The sequence below is a fragment of the Somniosus microcephalus genome, chromosome 4 (assembly GCF_052327205.1).
Source record: "Somniosus microcephalus isolate GS21.2 chromosome 4, FLI_Smic_1.0, whole genome shotgun sequence".
Classification (NCBI taxonomy): domain Eukaryota; kingdom Metazoa; phylum Chordata; class Chondrichthyes; order Squaliformes; family Somniosidae; genus Somniosus; species Somniosus microcephalus.
The window spans coordinates 343,996,224-344,016,206 of NC_140990.1; positions in this window are offsets into that span (position 1 = coordinate 343,996,224).

The window sequence follows — 19,983 nt, forward strand, 5'->3', positions numbered from 1 at the left end:
TCTTCCCGATAGTTGGGTGCTCTTCATACAGCCGTGTCGACTTCCCGATAGTTGGGTGTTCTTCATACAGCTGTGTGGTCTTCCCAATAGTTGGGTGTTCTTCAAACAGCTGTGTGGTCATCCTGATAGTTGGGTGCTCTTCAAACAGCTGTGTGGTCTTCCCGATAGTTTGGTGTTCTTCAAACAGCAGTGTGGTCTTCCCGATAGTTGGGTGTTCTTCAAACAGCTGTGTGGTCTTCCTGATAGTTGGGTGTTCTTCAAACAGCTGTGTGGTCTTCCCAATAGTTGGGTGTTCTTCAAACAGCTGTGTGGTCAACCTGATAGTTGGGTGCTCTTCAAACAGCTGTGTGGTCTTCCCGATAGTTTGGTGTTCTTCAAACAGCTGTGTGGTCTTCCCAATAGTTGGGTGTTCTTCAAACAGCTGTGTGGTCATCCTGATAGTTGGGTGCTCTTCAAACAGCTGTGTGGTCATCCCGATAGTTGGGTGTTCTTCATACAGCCGTGTGGTCTTCCCAATAGTTGGGTGTTCTTCAAACAGCTGTGTGGTCATCCTGATAGTTGAGTGCTCTTCAAACAGCTGTGTTGTCTTCCCGATAGTTGGGTGTTCTTCTAACAACCGTGCGGTCTTCCCGATAGTTGGGTGTTCTTCAAACAGCTGTGTTGTCTTCCCGATAGTTGGGTGTTCTTCAAACAGCCGTGTGGTCTTCCCGATAGTTGGGTGTTCTTCAAATAGCTGTGTGGTCTTCCCGATAGTTGGGTGTTCTTCAAACAGCCGTGTGGTCTTCCCGATATTTGGGAGCTCTTCAAACAGCTGTGTGGTCTTCCCGATAGTTGGGTGTTCTTCCACCAACTGTGTGGTCTTCCCGATAGTTGGGTGCTCTCCCTACAGCCGTGTGGTCTTCCCGATAGTTGGGTGTTCTTCAAACAGCTGTGTGGTCTTCCTGGTAGTTGGGTGTTATTCCATCAGCAGTGTGGTCTTCCCGATAGTTGGGTGCTCTTCATACAGCTGTGTGGTCTTCCCGATAGTTGGGTGTTCTTCAAACAGCCGTTTGGTCTCCCCGATAGTTGGGTGTTCTTCATACAGCTGTGTGGTCTTCCCGATAGTTGGGTGTTCTTCAAACAGCTGTGTCGTCTTCCCAATAGTTGGGTGTTCTTCAACCGTTTGTGTGGTCTTCCTGATAGTTGGGTGCTCTTCAAACAGCTGTGTGGCCTTCCCGATAGCTGGGTGTTCTTCATACAGCCATGTGGTCGTCCCGATAGTTGGGTGTACTTCAAACAGCTGTGTGGTCATCCTGATAGTTGGGTGCTCTTCAAACAGCTGTGTGGTCTTCCCGATAGTTGGGTGTTCTTCATACAGCCGTGTGGGCTTCCCGATAGTTGGGTGTTCTTCAAAGAGCTGTGTGGTCTTCCCGATAGATGGGTGTTGTTCAAACAGCAGTGTTGTCTTCCCAATAGTTGGGTGTTCTTCAAACAGCTGTGTGGTCTTCACGATAGTTGGGTGTTGTTCAAACAGCTGTGTTGTCTTCCCGATAGTTGGGTGTTCTTCAAACAGCTGTGTGGTCTTCCCGATTGTTGGGTGTTCTTCAAACAGCTGTGTTGTCTTCCCGATAGTTGGGTGTTCTTCAAAAAGCCGTGTGGTCTTCCCGATAGTTGGGTGTTCTTCAAACAGCTGTGTGGTCTTCCCGATTGCTGGGTGTTCTTCATACAGCTGTGTGGTCTTCGCGATAGTTGGGTGTTCTTCAAACAGCCGTGTGGTCTTCCCGATAGTTGGGTGCTCTTCAAACAGCTGTGTGGTCTTCCCGATATTTGGGTGTTCTTCCACTAACTGTGTGGTCTTCCCGATAGTTGGGTGTCCTTCAAACAGCTGTGTGGTCTTCCCGATAGTTGCGTGTTCTTCCATCATCTGTGTGGTCTTCCCGATAGTTGGGTGATCTTCAAACAGCTGTGTGGTCTTCCCGATAGTTGGGTGTTCTTCCACTAACTGTGTGGTCTTCCCGATAGTTGGGTGTTCTTCAAAAAGCTGTGTGGTCTTCCCGATAGTTGTGTGTTCTTCAAACAGCTGTGTGGTCTTCCCGATAGTTGCGTGTTCTTCCATCATCTGTGTGGTCTTCCCGATAGTTGGGTGATCTTCAAACAGCTGTGTGGTCTTCCCGATAGTTGGGTGTTCTTCCACTAACTGTGTGGTCTTCCCGATAGTTGGGTGTTCTTCAAAAAGCTGTGTGGTCTTCCCGATAGTTGGGTGTTCTTCAAACAGCTGTGTGGTCTTCCCGATAGTTGGGTGTTCTTCCATCAGCTGTGTGGTCTTCCCGATAGTTGGGTGCTCTTCATACAGCTGTGTGGTCTTCCTGATAGTTGGGTGTTCTTCAAACAGCTGTGTGGTCTCCCCGATAGTTGGGTGCTCTTCTTACAGCTGTGTGGTCTTCCCAATAGTTGGGTGTTCTTCAAACAGCTGTGTGGTCATCCTGATAGTTGGGTGTTCTTCAAACAGCTGTGTGGTCTTCCTGATAGTTGGGTGCTCTTCAAACAGCTGTGTGGTCATCCCGATAGTTGGGTGTTCTTCATACAGCCGTGTGGTCTTCCCAATAGTTGGGTGTTCTTCAAACAGCTGTGTGGTCATCCTGATAGTTGGGTGCTCTTCAAACTGCTGTGTTGTCTTCCCGATAGTTGGGTGTTCTTCTAACAACCGTGCGGTCTTCCCGATAGTTGGTTGTTTTCAAACAGCTGTGTTGTCTTCCCGATAGTTGGGTGTTCTTCAAATAGCTGTGTGGTCTTCCCGATAGTTGGGTGCTCTTCAAACAGCTGTGTGGTCTTCCCGATTGTTTAGTGAACTACATACAGCTGTGTGGTCTTCCCGATAGTTGGGTGTTCTTCAAACAGCCGTGTGGTCTTCCCGATATTTCGGTGCTATTGAAACAGCTGTGTGGTCTTCCCGATAGTTGGGTGTTCTTCCACTAACTGTGTGGTCTTCCCGATAGTTGGGTGCTCTCCCTACAGCCGTGTGGTCTTCCCGATAGTTGGGTGTTCTTCAAACAGCTGTGTGGTCTTCCTGGTAGTTGGGTGTTATTCCATCAGCAGTGTAGTCTTCCCGATAGTTGGGTGCTCTTCATACAGCTGTGTGGTCTTCCCGATAGTTGGGTGTTCTTCAAACAGCCGTTTGGTCTCCCCGATAGTTGGGTGTTCTTCATACAGCTGTGTGGTCTTCCCGATAGTTGGGTGTTCTTCAAACAGCTGTGTCGTCTTCCCAATAGTTGGGTGTTCTTCAAACAGCTGTGTGGTCTTCCCGATAGCTGGGTGTTCTTCATACAGCCATGTGGTCGTCCCGATAGTTGGGTGTACTTCAAACAGCTGTGTGGTCATCCTGATAGTTGGGTGCTCTTCAAACAGCTGTGTGGTCTTCCCGATAGTTGGGTGTTCTTCATGCAGCCCTGTGGGCTTCCCGATAGTTGGGTGTTCTTCAAAGAGCTGTGTGGTCTTCCCGATAGATGGGTGTTCTTCAAACAGCCGTGTGGTCTTCCCGATAGTTGGGTGCTCTTCAAACAGCCGTGTGGTCTTCCCGATAGTTGGGTGTTGTTCAAACAGCTGTGTTGTCTTCCCGATAGTTGGGTGTTCTTCAAACAGCTGTGTGGTCTTCCCGATAGTTGGGTGTTCTTCCACTAACTGTGTGGTCTTCCCGATAGTTGGGTGTCCTTCAAACAGCTGTGTGGTCTTCCCGATAGTTGGGTGTTCTTCCATCAGCTGTGTGGTCTTCCCGATAGTTGGGTGCTCTTCATACAGCCGTGTGGTCTTCCCGATAGCTGGGTGTACTTCATACAGCTGTGTGGTCTTCCTGATAGTTGGGTGTTCTTCAAACAGCTGTGTGGTCTCCCCGATAGCTGGGTGCTCTTCATACAGCTGTGTGGTCTTCCTGATAGTTGGGTGTTCTTCAAACAGCTGTGTGGTCTTCCCAATAGTTGGATGTTCTTCAAACAGCTGTGTGGTCTTCCCGAAATTTGGGTGTCCTTCAAACAGCTGTGTGGTCTTCCCGATAGTTGGGTGTTCTTCGATCAGCTGTGTGGTCTTCCTGATAGTTGGGTGCTCTCCATACAGCCGTGTGGTCTTCCCGATAGTTGGGTGTTCTTCATACAGCTGTGTGGTCTTCCTGATAGTTGGGTGTTCTTCCATCAGCTGTGTGGTCTTCCCGATTGTTGGGTGCTCTTCATACAGCCGTGTGGTCTTCCCGATAGTTGGGTGCTCTTCATACAGCTGTGTTGTCTTCCCGATAGTTGGGTGTTCTTCAAACAGCTGTTTGGTCTCCCCGATAGTTGGGTGCTCTTCATACAACTGTGTGGTCTTCCCGATAGTTGGGTGTTCATCAAACAGCTGTGTGGTCTTCCCAATAGTTGGATGTTTTTCAAACAGCTGTGTGATCTTCCTGATAGTTGGGTGCTCTTCAAACAGCTGTGTGGTCTTCCCGATAGTTGGGTGTTCTTCATACAGCCGTGTGGTCTTCCCGATAGTTGGGTGTTCTTCACACAGCTGTGTGGTCTTCCCGATAGTTGGGTGTTCTTCCATCATCTGTGTGGTCTTCCCAATAGTTGGGTGTTCTTCAAACAGCTGTGTGGTCTTCCCGATAGTTGGGTGTTCTTCCACTAACTGTGTGGTCTTCCCGATAGTTGGGTGTCCTTCAAACAGCTGTGTGGTCTTCCCGATAGTTGGGTGTTCTTCACACAGCTGTGTTGTCTTCCCGATAGTTGGGTGTTCTTCAAACAGCCGTGTGGTCTTCCCGATAGTTGGGTGTTCTTCAAACAGCTGTGTGGTCTTCCCGATAGATGGGTGTTCTTCAAACAGCCGTGTGGTCTTCCTGATAGTTGGGTGCTCTTCAAACAGCCGTGTGGTCTTCCCGGTAGTTGGGTGTTCTTCAAACAGCCGTGTGGCCTTCCCGATAGTTGTCTGTTCTTCAAACAGCTGTGTGGTCTTGCCGATAGTTGGGTGCTCTTCAAACAGCTGTGTGGTCTTCCCGATTGTTTGGTGTTCTTCATACAGCTGTGTTGTCTTCCCGATAGTTGGTTGCTCTTCAAACAGCTGTGTGGTCTTCCCGATAGTTGGGTGTTCTTCCACTAACTGTGTGGTCTTCCCGATAGCTGGGTGTCCTTCAAACAGCTGTGTGGTTTTCCCGATAGTTGGGTGCTCTTCACACAACTGTGTGGTCTTCCCGATAGTTGCGTGGTCTTCCCGATAGTTGGGTGTTCTTCAAACAGCCGTGTGGTCTTCCCGATAGTTGGGTGTTCTTCGATCAGCTGTGTGGTCTTGCCGATAGTTGGGTGCTCTCCAGACAGCCGTGTGGTCTTCCCGATAGTTGGGTGTTCTTCATACAGCCGTGTGGTCTTCCTGATAGTTGTGTGTTCTTCCATCAGCTGTGTGGTCTTCCCAATAGTTGGGTGCTCTTCATACAGCCGTGTGGTCTTCCCGATAGTTGGGAGCTCTTCATACAGCCGTGTGGTCTTCCCGATAGTTGGGTGTTCTTCAAACAGCTGTGTGGTCTTCCCAATAGTTGGATGTTCTTCAAAAAGCTGTGTGGTCTTCCTGATATTTGGGTGCTCTTCAAACAGCTTTGTGGTCTTCCCGATAGTTGGGTGTTCTTCATACAGCCGTGTGGTCTTCCCGATAGTTGGGTGTTCTTCAAACAACTGTGAGTTCTTCCCGATAGTTGGGTGTTCTTCACACAGCTGTGTGGTCTTCCCGATAGTTGGGTGTTCTTCCATCATCTGTGTGGTCTTCCCAATCGTTGGGTGTTCTTCAAACAGTTGTGTGGTCTTCCCGATAGTTGGGTGTTCTTCCACTAACTGAGTGGTCTGCCCGATAGTTGGGTGTCCTTCAAACAGTTGTGTGGTCTTCCCGATAGTTGGGTGTTCTTCACACAGCTGTGTGGTCTTCCCGATAGTTGGGTGTTCTTCAAAAAGCTGTGTGGTCTTCCCGATAGTTGGGTGTTCTTCAAACAGCCATGTGGTCTTCCCGATAGTTGGGTGTTCTTCAAACAGCTATGTTGTCTTCCCGATAGTTTGGTGCTCTTCAAACAGCTGTGTGGTCTTCCCGATTGTTGGGTGTTCTTCAAACAGCTGTGTGGTCATCCCAATAGTTGGGTTTTCTTCATACAGCCGTGTGGTCTTCCCGAGAGTTGGGAGTTTTTCAAACAGCCGTTTGGTCTTCTAGATAGCTGGGTGCCCTTCAAACAGCCGTGTGGTCTTCCCGATAGTCGGGTGTTCTTCAAACAGCTGTGTTGTCTTCCCGATAGTTGGGTGCTCTTCAAACAGCTGTGTGGTCTTCCCGATTGTTGGGTGTTCTTCATACTGCTGTGTTGTCTTCCCGACAGTTGGGTGCTCTTCAAACAGCTGTGTGGTCTTCCCGATAGTTGGGTGTTCTTCAAACAGCCGTTTGGTCTTCCCGATAGTTGGGTGCTCTTCAAACAGCTGTGTGGTCTTCCCGATAGTTGGGTGTTCTTCCACTAACTGTGTGGTCTTCCCGATAGTTGGGTGTCCTTCAAACAGCTGTGTGGTTTTCCCGATAGTTGGATGCTCTTCACACAGCTGTGTGGTCTTCCCGATAGTTGCGTGTTCTTCAAACAGTTGTGTGGTCTTCCCGATAGTTGGGTGTTCTTCAAACAGCCGTGTGGTCTTCCCGATAGTTGGGTGTTCTTCAAACAGCTGTGTGGTCTTCCCGATAGTTGGGTGTTCTACGATCAGCTGTGTGGTCTTCCCGATAGTCGGGTGCTCTCCATACAGCCGTGTGGTCTTCCCGATAGTTGGGTGTTCTTCATACAGCTGTGTGGTCTTCCCGATAGTTGGGTGTTCTTCAAACAGCCGTGTGGCCTTCCCGATAGTTGGGTGTTCTTCCACTAACTGTGTGGTCTTCCCGATAGTTGGGTGCTCTCCCTACAGCCATGTGGTCTTCCCGATAGTTGGGTGTTCTTCAAACAGCTGTGTGGTCTTCCTGGTAGTTGGGTGTTATTCCATCAGCAGTGTGGTCTTCCCGATAGTTGGGTGCTCTTCATACAGATGTGTGGTCTTCCCGATAGTTGGGTGTTCTTCAAACAGCTGTGTCATCTTCCCAATAGTTGGGTGTTCTTCATACAGCCATGTGGTCGTCCCGATAGTTGGGTGTACTTCAAACAGCTGTGTGGTCATCCTGATAGTTGGGTGCTCTTCAAACAGCTGTGTGGTCTTCCCGATAGTTGGGTGTTCTTCATACAGCCGTGTGGGCTTCCCGATAGTTGGGTGTTCTTCAAAGAGCTGTGTGGTCTTCCCGATAGATGGGTGTTCTTCAAACAGCCGTGTGGTCTTCCCGATAGTTGGGTGTTGTTCAAACAGCTGTGTTGTCTTCCCGATAGTTGGGTGTTCTTCAAACAGCTGTGTGGTCTTCCCGATTGCTGGGTGTTCTTCATACAGCTGTGTGGTCTTCGCGATAGTTGGGTGTTCTTCAAACAGCCGTGTGGTCTTCCCGATAATTGGGTGCTCTTCCACTAACTGTGTGGTCTTCCCGATAGTTGGGTGTCCTTCAAACAGCTGTGTGGTCTTCCCGATAGTTGCGTGTTCTTCAAACAGCTGTGCGGTCTCCCGATAGTTGGGTGTTCTTCAAACAGCTGTGTGGTCTTCCCGATAGTTGGGTGTTCTTCCATCATCTGTGTGGTCTTCCCGATAGTTGGGTGATCTTCAAACAGCTGTGTGGTCTTCCCGATAGTTGGGTGTTCTTCCATCAGCTGTGTGGTCTTCCCGATAGTTGGGTGTTCTTCATACAGCTGTGTGGTCTTCCTGATAGTTGGGTGTTCTTCAAACAGCTGTGTGGTCTCCCCGATAGTTGGGTGCTCTTCTAACAGCTGTGTGGTCTTCCCAATAGTTGGGTGTTCTTCAAACAGCTGTGTGGTCATCTTGATAGTTGGGTGCTCTTCAAACAGTTGTGTGGTCTTCCCGATAGTTTTGTGTTCTTCAAACAGCTGTGTGGTCTTCCCAATAGTTGGGTGTTCTTCAAACAGCTGTGTGGTCTTCCTGATAGTTGGGTGCTCTTCAAACAGCTGTGTGGTCATCCCGATAGTTGGGTGTTCTTCATACAGCCGTGTGGTCTTCCCAATAGTTGGGTGTTCTTCAAACAGCTGTGTGGTCATCCTGATAGTTGGGTGCTCTTCAAACAGCTGTTTTGTCTTCCCGATAGTTGGGTGTTCTTCTAACAACCGTGCGGTCTTCCCGATAGTTGGGTGTTCTTCAAACAGCTGTGTTGTCTTCCCGATAGTTGGGTGTTCTTCAAACAGCCGTGTGGTCTTCCCGATAGTTGGGTGTTCTTCAAATAGCTGTGTGGTCTTCCCGATAGTTGGGTGTTCTTCAAACAGCCGTGTGGTCTTCCTGATATTTGGGTGCTCTTCAAACAGCTGTGTGGTCTTCCCGATAGTTGGGTGTTCTTCCACCAACTGTGTGGTCTTCCCGATAGTTGGGTGCTCTCCCTACAGCCGTGTGGTCTTCCCGATAGTTGGGTGTTCTTCAAACAGCTGTGTGGTCTTCCTGGTAGTTGGGTGTTATTCCATCAGCAGTGTGGTCTTCCCGATAGTTGGGTGCTCTTCATACAGCTGTGTGGTCTTCCCGATAGTTGGGTGTTCTTCAAACAGCCGTTTGGTCTCCCCGATAGTTGGGTGTTCTTCATACAGCTGTGTGGTCTTCCCGATAGTTGGGTGTTCTTCAAACAGATGTGTCGTCTTCCCAATAGTTGGGTGTTCTTCAAACAGCTGTGTGGTCTTCCTGATAGTTGGGTGCTCTTCAAACAGCTGTGTGGCCTTTCCGATAGCTGGGTGTTCTTCATACAGCCATGTGGTCGTCCCGATAGTTGGGTGTACTTCAAACAGCTGTGTGGTCATCCTGATAGTTGGGTGCTCTTCAAACAGCTGTGTGGTCTTCCCGATAGTTGGGTGTTCTTCATACAGCCGTGTGGGCTTCCCGATAGTTGGGTGTTCTTCAAAGAGCTGTGTGGTCTTCCCGATTGTTGGGTGTTCTTCAAACAGCTGTGTTGTCTTCCCGATAGTTGGGTGTTCTTCAAACAGCCGTGTGGTCTTCCCGATAGTTGGGTGTTCTTCAAACAGCTGTGTGGTCTTCCCGATTGCTGGGTGTTCTTCATACAGCTGTGTGGTCTTCGCGATAGTTGGGTGTTCTTCAAACAGCCGTGTGGTCTTCCCGATAGTTGGGTGCTCTTCAAACAGCTGTGTGGTCTTCCCGATATTTGGGTGTTCTTCCACTAACTGTGTGGTCTTCCCGATAGTTGGGTGTCCTTCAAACAGCTGTGTGGTCTTCCCGATAGTTGCGTGTTCTTCAAACAGCTGTGTGGTCTCCCGATAGTTGGGTGATCTTCAAACAGCTGTGTGGTCTTCCCGATAGTTGGGTGTTCTTCCATCATCTGTGTGGTCTTCCCGATAGTTGGGTGATCTTCAAACAGCTGTGTGGTCTTCCCGATAGTTGGGTGTTCTTCCACTAACTGTGTGGTCTTCCCGATAGTTGGGTGTTCTTCAAAAAGCTGTGTGGTCTTCCCGATAGTTGGGTGTTCTTCAAACAGCTGTGTGGTCTTCCCGATAGTTGGGTGTTCTTCCATCAGCTGTGTGGTCTTCCCGATAGTTGGGTGCTCTTCATACAGCCGTGTGGACTTCCCGATAGTTGGGTGTTCTTCATACAGCTGTGTGGTCTTCCTGATAGTTGGGTGTTCTTCAAACAGCTGTGTGGTCTCCCCGATAGTTGGGTGCTCTTCTTACAGCTGTGTGGTCTTCCCAATAGTTGGGTGTTCTTCAAACAGCTGTGTGGTCATCCTGATAGTTGGGTGTTCTTCAAACAGCTGTGTGGTCTTCCTGATAGTTGGGTGCTCTTCAAACAGCTGTGTGGTCATCCCGATAGTTGGGTGTTCTTCATACAGCCGTGTGGTCTTCCCAATAGTTGGGTGTTCTTCAAACAGCTGTGTGGTCATCCTGATAGTTGGGTGCTCTTCAAACAGCTGTGTTGTCTTCCCGATAGTTGGGTGTTCTTCTAACAACCGTGCGGTCTTCCCGATAGTTGGGTGTTTTCAAACAGCTGTGTTGTCTTCCCGATAGTTGGGTGTTCTTCAAATAGCTGTGTGGTCTTCCCGATAGTTGGGTGCTCTTCAAACAGCTGTGTGGTTTTCCCGATTGTTTAGTGAACTACATACAGCTGTGTGGTCTTCCCGATAGTTGGGTGTTCTTCAAACAGCCGTGTGGTCTTCCCGATATTTCGGTGCTCTTCAAACAGCTGTGTGGTCTTCCCGATAGTTGGGTGTTCTTCCACTAACTGTGTGGTCTTCCCGATAGTTGGGTGCTCTCCCTACAGCCGTGTTGTCTTCCCGATACTTGGGTGTTCTTCAAACAGCTGTGTGGTCTTCCTGGTAGTTGGGTGTTATTCCATCAGCAGTGTGGTCTTCCCGATAGTTGGGTGCTCTTCATACAGCTGTGTGGTCTTCCCGATAGTTGGGTGTTCTTCAAACAGCCGTTTGGTCTCACCGATAGTTGGGTGTTCTTCATACAGCTGTGTGGTCTTCCCGATAGTTGGGTGTTCTTCAAACAGCTGTGTCGTCTTCCCAATAGTTGGGTGTTCTTCAAACAGCTGTGTGGTCTTCCCGATAGCTGGGTGTTCTTCATACAGCCATGTGGTCGTCCCGATAGTTGGGTGTACTTCAAACAGCTGTGTGGTCATCCTGATAGTTGGGTGCTCTTCAAACAGCTGTGTGGTCTTCCCGATAGTTGGGTGTTCTTCATGCAGCCCTGTGGGCTTCCCGATAGTTGGGTGTTCTTCAAAGAGCTGTGTGGTCTTCCCGATAGATGGGTGTTCTTCAAACAGCCGTGTGGTCTTCCCGATAGTTGGGTGCTCTTCAAACAGCCGTGTGGCCTTCCCGATAGTTGGGTGTTGTTCAAACAGCTGTGTTGTCTTCCCGATAGTTGGGTGTTCTTCAAACAGCTGTGTGGTCTTCCCGACTGTTGGGTGTTCTTCAAACAGCTGTGTTGTCTTCCCGATAGTTGGGTGTTGTTCAAACAGCTGTGTTGTCTTCCCGATAGTTGGGTGTTCTTCAAACAGCTGTGTGGTCTTCCCGATTGCTGGGTGTTCTTCATACAGCTGTGTGGTCTTCGTGATAGTTGGGTGTTCTTCAAACAGCCGTGTGTTCTTCCCGATAGTTGGGTGTTCTTCCACTAACTGTGTGGTCTTCCCGATAGTTGGGTGTCCTTCAAACAGCTCTGTGGTCTTCCCGATAGTTGCGTGTTCTTCAAACAGCTGTGTGGTCTCCCGATAGTTGGGTGTTCTTCAAACAGCAGTGTGGTCTTCCCGATAGTTGGGTGTTCTTCAAACAGCTGTGTGGTCTTCCCGATTGTTGGGTGTTCTTCAAACAGCTGTGTGGTCTTCCCGACAGTTGGGTGTTCTTCGATCAGCTGTGCGGTCTTCCCGATAGTTAGGTGCTCTCCATACAGCCGTGTGGTCTTCCCGATAGTTGGGTGTTCTTCATACAGCTGCGTGGTCTTCCTGATAGTTGGGTGTTCTTCCATCAGCTGTGTGGTCTTCCCGATAGTTGGGTGCTATTCATACAGCCGTGTGGTCTTCCCGATAGTTGGGTGCTCTTCATACATCTGTGTGGTCTTCCCGATAGTTGGGTGTTCTTCAAACAGCTTTTTGGTCTCCCCGATAGTTGGGTGCTCTTCATACAGCTGTGTGGTCTTCCCGATAGTTGGGTGTTCTTCAAACAGCTGTGTGGTCTTCCCAATAGTTGGATGTTCTTCAAACAGCTGTGTGGTCTTCCTGATAGTTGGGTGCTCTTCAAACAGCTGTTTGGTCTTCCCGATAGTTGGGTGTTCTTCATACAGCCATGTGGTCTTCCCGATAGTTGGGTGTTCTTCACAAAGCTGTGTGGTCTTCCTGAAAGTTGGGTGTTCTTCAAACAGCTGTGTGGTCTTCCCGATAGTTGGGTGTTCTTCCACTAACTGTGTGGTCTTCCCGATAGTTGGGTGTCCTTCAAACAGCTGTGTGGTCTTCCCGATAGTTGGGTGTTCTTCCATCAGCTGTGTGGTCTTCCCGATAGTTGGGTGCTCTTCATACAGCCGTGTGGTCTTCCCGATAGTTGGGTGTACTTCATACAGCTGTGTGGTCTTCCTGATAGTTGGGTGTTCTTCAAACAGCTCTGTGGTCTCCCCGATAGCTGGGTGCTCTTCATACAGCTGTGTGGTCTTCCCGATAGTTGGGTGTTCTTCAAACAGCTGTGTGGTCTTCCAAATAGTTGGATGTTCTTCAAACAGCTGTGTGGTCTTCCCGAAATTTGGGTGTTTTTCAAACAGCTGTGTGGTCTTCCCGATAGTTGGGTGTTCTTCAAACAGCCGTGTGGTCTTCCTGATAGTTGCGTGCTCTTCAAACAGCCGTGTGGTCTTCCCGATAGTTGGGTGTTCTTCAAACAGCTGTGTTGTCTTCCCAATAGTTGGGTGTTCTTCAAACAGCCATATGGTCTTCCCGATAGTTGGGTGCTCTTCAAACAGCCGTATGGTCTTCCCGATAGTTGGGTGTTCTTCAAACAGCCGTGTGGTCTTACCGATAGTTGGGTGTTCTTCAAACAGCTGTGTGGTCTTCCCGATAGTTGGGTGTTCTTCCACTAACTGTGTGGTCTTCCCGATAGTTGGGTGTTCTTCAAACAGCTGTGCGGTTTTCCCCGATAGTTGGGTGTTCTTCAAACAGCCGTGTGGTCTTCCCGATAGTTGGGTGTTCTTCCACTAACTGTGTGGTCTTCCCGATAGTTGGGTGTCCTTCAAACAGCTGTGTGGTCTTCCCGATAGTTGGGTGTTCTTCACACAGCTGTGTGGTCTTCCCGATAGTTGGGTGTTCTTCAAACATCCGTGTGGTCTTCCCGATAGTTGGGTGCTCTTCAAACAGCCGTGTGGTCTTCCCGATAGTTGGGTGTTGTTCAAACAGCCGTGTGGTCTTCCCGATAGTTGGGTGTTGTTCAAACAGCTGTGTTGTCTTCCCGATAGTTGGGTGTTCTTCAAACAGCCGTGTGGTCTTCCCGATAGTTGGGTGTTGTTCAAACAGCTGTGTTGTCTTCCCGATAGTTGGGTGTTCTTCAAACAGCCGTGTGGTCTTCCCGATAGTTGGGTGTTCTTCAAACAGCTGTGTGGTCTTCCCGATAGTTGGGTGCTCTTCAAACAGCTGTGTGGTCTTCCCGACAGTTGGGTGTTCTTCAAACAGCCGTTTGGTCTTCCCGATAGTTGGGTGTTCTTCCACTAACTGTGTGGTCTTCCCGATAGTTGGGTGTCCTTCAAACAGCTGTGTGGTCTTCCCGATAGTTGGGTGTTCTTCGATCAGCTGTGTGGTCTTCCCGATAGTTGGGAGCTCTCCATACAGCCGTGTGGTCTTCCCGATAGTTGGGTGTTCTTCATACAGCTGTGTGGTCTTCCTGATAGTTGTGTGTTCTTCCATCAGCTGTGTGGTCTTCCCGATTGTTGGGTGCTCTTCATACAGCCGTGTGGTCTTCCCGATAGTTGGGTGCTCTTCATACAGCTGTGTTGTCTTCCCGATAGTTGGGTGTTCTTCAAACAGCTGTTTGGTCTCCCCGATAGTTGGGTGCTCTTCATACAGCTGTGTGGTCTTCCCGATAGTTGGGTGTTCATCAAACAGCTGTGTGGTCTTCCCAATAGTTGGATGTTCTTCAAACAGCTGTGTGGTCTTCCTGATAGTTGGGTGCTCTTCAAACAGCTGTGTGGTCTTCCCGATAGTTGGGTGTTCTTCATACAGCCGTGTGGTCTTCCCGATAGTTGGGTGTTCTTCACACAGCTGTGTGGTCTTCCCGATAGTTGGGTGTTCTTCCATCATCTGTGTGGTCTTCCCAATAGTTGGGTGTTCTTCAAACAGCTGTGTGGTCTTCCCGATAGTTGGGTGTTCTTCCACTAACTGTGTGGTCTTCCCGATAGTTGGGTGTCCTTCAAACAGCTGTGTGGTCTTCCCGATAGTTGGGTGTTCTTCCATCATCTGTGTGGTCTTCCCAATCGTTGGGTGTTCTTCAAACAGTTGTGTGGTCTTCCCGATAGTTGGGTGTTCTTCCACTAACTGAGTGGTCTGCCCGATAGTTGGGTGTCCTTCAAACAGTTGTGTGGTCTTCCCCATAGTTGGGTGTTCTTCACACAGCTGTGTGGTCTTCCCGATTGTTGGGTGTTCTTCAAACAGCTGTGTGGTCATCCCAATAGTTGGGTTTTCTTCATACAGCCGTGTGGTCTTCCCGAGAGTTGGGAGTTTTTCAAACAGCTGTGTGGTCTTCCCGATAGTTGGGTGTTCTTCAAACAGCTCTGTGGTCTACCCGATAGTTGGGTGTTCTTCAAACAGCTGTGTGGTCTTCCCGATAGTTGGGTGTTCTTCCAACAGCCGTTTGGTCTTCTAGATAGCTGGGTGCCCTTCAAACAGCCGTGTGGTCTTCCCGATAGTCGGGTGTTCTTCAAACAGCTGTGTTGTCTTCCCGATAGTTGGGTGCTCTTCAAACAGCTGTGTGGTCTTCCCGATTGTTGGGTGTTCTTCAAACAGCCGTTTGGTCTTCCCGATAGTTGGGTGCTCTTCAAACAGCTGTGTGGTCTTCCCGATAGTTGGGTGTTCTTCCACTAACTGTGTGGTCTTCCCGATAGTTGGGTGTCCTTCAAACAGCTGTGTGGTTTTCCCGATAGTTGGATGCTCTTCACACAGCTGTGTGGTCTTCCCGATAGTTGCGTGTTCTTCAAACAGTTGTGTGGTCTTCCCGATAGTTGGGTGTTCTTCAAACAGCCGTGTGGTCTTCCCGATAGTTGGGTGTTCTTCAAACAGCTGTGTGGTCTTCCCGATAGTTGGGTGTTCTACGATCAGCTGTGTGGTCTTCCCGATAGTCGGGTGCTCTCCATACAGCTGTGTGGTCTTCCCGATAGTTGGGTGTTCTTCATACAGCTGTGTGGTCTTCCCGATAGTTGGGTGTTCTTCAAACAGCCGTGTGGCCTTCCCGATAGTTGGGTGTTCTTCCACTAACTGTGTGGTCTTCCCGATAGTTGGGTGCTCTCCCTACAGCCATGTGGTCTTCCCGATAGTTGGGTGTTCTTCAAACAGCTGTGTGGTCTTCCTGGTAGTTGGGTGTTATTCCATCAGCAGTGTGGTCTTCCCGATAGTTGGGTGCTCTTCATACAGATGTGTGGTCTTCCCGATAGTTGGGTGTTGTTCAAACAGCCGTTTGGTCTCCCCGATAGTTGGGTGTTCTTCATACAGCTGTGTGGTCTTCCCGATAGTTGGGTGTTCTTCAAACAGCTGTGTCGTCTTCCCAATAGTTGGGTGTTCTTCATACAGCCATGTGGTCGACCCGATAGTTGGGTGTACTTCAAACAGCTGTGTGGTCATCCTGATAGTTGGGTGCTCTTCAAACAGCTGTGTGGTCTTCCCGATAGTTGGGTGTTCTTCATACAGCCGTGTGGGCTTCCCGATAGTTGGGTGTTCTTCAAAGAGCTGTGTGGTCTTCCCGATAGATGGGTGTTCTTCAAACAGCCGTGTGGTCTTCCCGATAGTTGGGTGCTCTTCAAACAGCCGTGTGGTCTTCCCGATAGTTGGGTGTTGTTCAAACAGCTGTGTTGTCTTCCCGATAGTTGGGTGTTCTTCAAACAGCTGTGTGGTCTTCCCGATTGCTGGGTGTTCTTCATACAGCTGTGTGGTCTTCGCGATAGTTGGGTGTTCTTCAAACAGCCGTGTGGTCTTCCCGATAATTGGGTGCTCTTCCACTAACTGTGTGGTCTTCCCGATAGTTGGGTGTCCTTCAAACAGCTGTGTGGTCTTCCCGATAGTTGCGTGTTCTTCAAACAGCTGTGCGGTCTCCCGATAGTTGGGTGTTCTTCAAACAGCTGTGTGGTCTTCCCGATAGTTGGGTGTTCTTCCATCATCTGTGTGGTCTACCCGATAGTTGGGTGATCTTCAAACAGCTGTGTGGTCTTCCCGATAGTTGGGTGTTCTTCCATCAGCTGTGTGGTCTTCCTGATAGTTGGGTGTTCTTCATACAGCTGTGTGGTCTTCCTGACAGTTGGGTGTTCTTCAAACAGCTGTGTGGTCTCCCCGATAGTTGGGTGCTCTTCTAACAGCTGTGTGGTCTTCCCAATAGTTGGGTGTTCTTCAAACAGCTGTGTGGTCATCCTGATAGTTGGGTGCTCTTCAAACAGTTGTGTGGTCTTCCCGATAGTTTGGTGTTCTTCAAACAGCTGTGTGGTCTTCCCAATAGTTGGGTGTTCTTCAAACAGCTGTGTGGTCTTCCTGATAGTTGGGTGCTCTTCAAACAGCTGTGTGGTCATCCCGATAGTTGGGTGTTCTTCATACAGCCGTGTGGTCTTCCCAATAGTTGGGTGTTCTTCAAACAGCTGTGTGTTCATCCTGATAGTTGGGTGCTCTTCAAACAGCTGTGTTGTCTTCCCGACAGTTGGGTGTTCTTCGATCAGCTGTGCGGTCTTCCCGATAGTTAGGTGCTCTCCATACAGCCGTGTGGTCTTCCCGATAGTTGGGTGTTCTTCATACAGCTGTGTGGTCTTCCTGATAGTTGGGTGTTCTTCCATCAGCTGTGTGGTCTTCCCGATAGTTGGGTGCTATTCATACAGCCGTGTGGTCTTCCCGATAGTTGGGTGCTCTTCATACAGCTGTGTGGTCTTCCCGATAGTTGGGTGTTCTTCAAACAGCTTTTTGGTCTCCCCGATAGTTGGGTGCTCTTCATACAGCTGTGTGGTCTTCCCGATAGTTGGGTGTTCTTCAAACAGCTGTGTGGTCTTCCCAATAGTTGGATGTTCTTCAAACAGCTGTGTGGTCTTCCTGATAGTTGGGTGCTCTTCAAACAGCTGTTTGGTCTTCCCGATAGTTGGATGTTCTTCATACAGCCATGTGGTCTTCCCGATAGTTGGGTGTTCTTCACAAAGCTGTGTGGTCTTCCTGAAAGTTGGGTGTTCTTCAAACAGCTGTGTGGTCTTCCCGATAGTTGGGTGTTCTTCCACTAACTGTGTGGTCTTCCCGATAGTTGGGTGTCCTTCAAACAGCTGTGTGGACTTCCCGATAGTTGGGTGTTCTTCCATCAGCTGTGTGGTCTTCCCGATAGTTGGGTGCTCTTCATACAGCCGTGTGGTCTTCCCGATAGCTGGGTGTTCTTCAAACAGCTGTGTGGTCTTCCCAATAGTTGGATGTTCTTCAAACAGCTGTGTGGTCTTCCCGAAATTTGGATGTTTTTCAAACAGCTGTGTGGTCTTCCCGATAGTTGGGTGTTCTTCAAACAGCCGTGTGGTCTTCCTGATAGTTGCGTGCTCTTCAAACAGCCGTGTGGTCTTCCCGATAGTTGGGTGTTCTTCAAACAGCTGTGTTGTCTTCCCGATAGTTGGGTGTTCTTCAAACAGCCATGTGGTCTTCCCGATAGTTGGGTGCTCTTCAAACAGCCGTATGGTCTTCCCGATAGTTGCGTGTTCTTCAAACAGCTGTGCGGTCTCCCGATAGTTGGGTGTTCTTCAAACAGCTGTGTGGTCTTCCCGATAGTTGGGTGTTCTTCCATCATCTGTGTGGTCTACCCGATAGTTGGGTGATCTTCAAACAGCTGTGTGGTCTTCCCGATAGTTGGGTGTTCTTCCATCAGCTGTGTGGTCTTCCCAATAGTTGGGTGTTCTTCATACAGCTGTGTGGTCTTCCTGACAGTTGGGTGTTCTTCAAACAGCTGTGTGGTCTCCCCGATAGTTGGGTGCTCTTCTAACAGCTGTGTGGTCTTCCCAATAGTTGGGTGTTCTTCAAACAGCTGTGTGGTCATCCTGATAGTTGGGTGCTCTTCAAACAGTTGTGTGGTCTTCCCGATAGTTTGGTGTTCTTCAAACAGCTGTGTGGTCTTCCCAATAGTTGGGTGTTCTTCAAACAGCTGTGTGGTCTTCCTGATAGTTGGGTGCTCTTCAAACAGCTGTGTGGTCATCCCGATAGTTGGGTGTTCTTCATACAGCCGTGTGGTCTTCCCAATAGTTGGGTGTTCTTCAAACAGCTGTGTGTTCATCCTGATAGTTGGGTGCTCTTCAAACAGCTGTGTTGTCTTCCCGACAGTTGGGTGTTCTTCGATCAGCTGTGCGGTCTTCCCGATAGTTAGGTGCTCTCCATACAGCCGTGTGGTCTTCCCGATAGTTGGGTGTTCTTCATACAGCTGTGTGGTCTTCCTGATAGTTGGGTGTTCTTCCATCAGCTGTGTGGTCTTCCCGATAGTTGGGTGCTATTCATACAGCCGTGTGGTCTTCCCGATAGTTGGGTGCTCTTCATACAGCTGTGTGGTCTTCCCGATAGTTGGGTGTTCTTCAAACAGCTTTTTGGTCTCCCCGATAGTTGGGTGCTCTTCATACAGCTGTGTGGTCTTCCCGATAGTTGGGTGTTCTTCAAACAGCTGTGTGGTCTTCCCAATAGTTGGATGTTCTTCAAACAGCTGTGTGGTCTTCCTGATAGTTGGGTGCTCTTCAAACAGCTGTTTGGTCTTCCCGATAGTTGGGTGTTCTTCATACAGCCATGTGGTCTTCCCGATAGTTGGGTGTTCTTCACAAAGCTGTGTGGTCTTCCTGAAAGTTGGGTGTTCTTCAAACAGCTGTGTGGTCTTCCCGATAGTTGGGTGTTCTTCCACTAACTGTGTGGTCTTCCCGATAGTTGGGTGTCCTTCAAACAGCTGTGTGGACTTCCCGATAGTTGGGTGTTCTTCCATCAGCTGTGTGGTCTTCCCGATAGTTGGGTGCTCTTCATTAAGCCGTGTGGTCTTCCCGATAGCTGGGTGTTCTTCAAACAGCTGTGTGGTCTTCCCAATAGTTGGATGTTCTTCAAACAGCTGTGTGGTCTTCCCGAAATTTGGATGTTTTTCAAACAGCTGTGTGGTCTTCCCGATAGTTGGGTGTTCTTCAAACAGCCGTGTGGTCTTCCTGATAGTTGCGTGCTCTTCAAACAGCCGTGTGGTCTTCCCGATAGTTGGGTGTTCTTCAAACAGCCATGTGGTCTTCCCGATAGTTGGGTGCTCTTCAAACAGCCGTATGGTCTTCCCGATAGTTGGGTGTTCTTCAAACAGCCGTGTGGTCTTACCGATAGTTGGGTGTTCTTCAAACAGCTGTGTGGTCTTCCCGATAGTTGGGTGTTCTTCCACTAACTGTGTGGTCTTCCCGATAGTTGGGTGTTCTTCAAACAGCTGTGCGGTTTTCCCCGATAGTTGGGTGTTCTTCAAACAGCCGTGTGGTCTTCCCGATAGTTGGGTGTTCTTCCACTAACTGTGTGGTCTTCCCGATAGTTGGGTGTCCTTCAAACAGCTGTGTGGTCTTCCCGATAGTTGGGTGTTCTTCACACAGCTGTGTGGTCTTCCCGATAGTTGGGTGTTCTTCAAACATCCGTGTGGTCTTCCCGATGGTTGGGTGCTCTTCAAACAGCCGTGTGGTCTTCCCGATAGTTGGGTGTTCTTCAAACAGCTGTGTGGTCTTCCCGATAGTTGGGTGCTCTTCAAACAGCCGTGTGGTCTTCCCGATAGTTGGGTGTTCTTCAAACAGCTGTGTGGTCTTCCCGATAGTTGGGTGCTCTTCAAACAGCTGTGTGGTCTTCCCGATAGTTGGGTGTTCTTCAAACAGCCGTTTGGTCTTCCCAATAGTTGGGTGCTCTTCAAACAGCTGTGTGGTCTTCCCGATAGTTGGGTGTTCTTCCACTAACTGTGTGGTCTTCCCGATAGTTGGGTGTCCTTCAAACAGCTGTGTGGTCTTCCCGATAGTTGGGTGTTCTTCGATCAGCTGTGTGGTCTTCCCGATAGTTGGGTGCTCTCCATACAGCCGTGTGGTCTTCCCGATAGTTGGGTGTTCTTCATACAGCTGTGTGGTCTTCCTGATAGTTGTGTGTTCTTCCATCAGCTGTGTGGTCTTCCCGATTGTTGGGTGCTCTTCATACAGCCGTGTGGTCTTCCCGATAGTTGGGTGCTCTTCATACAGCTGTGTTG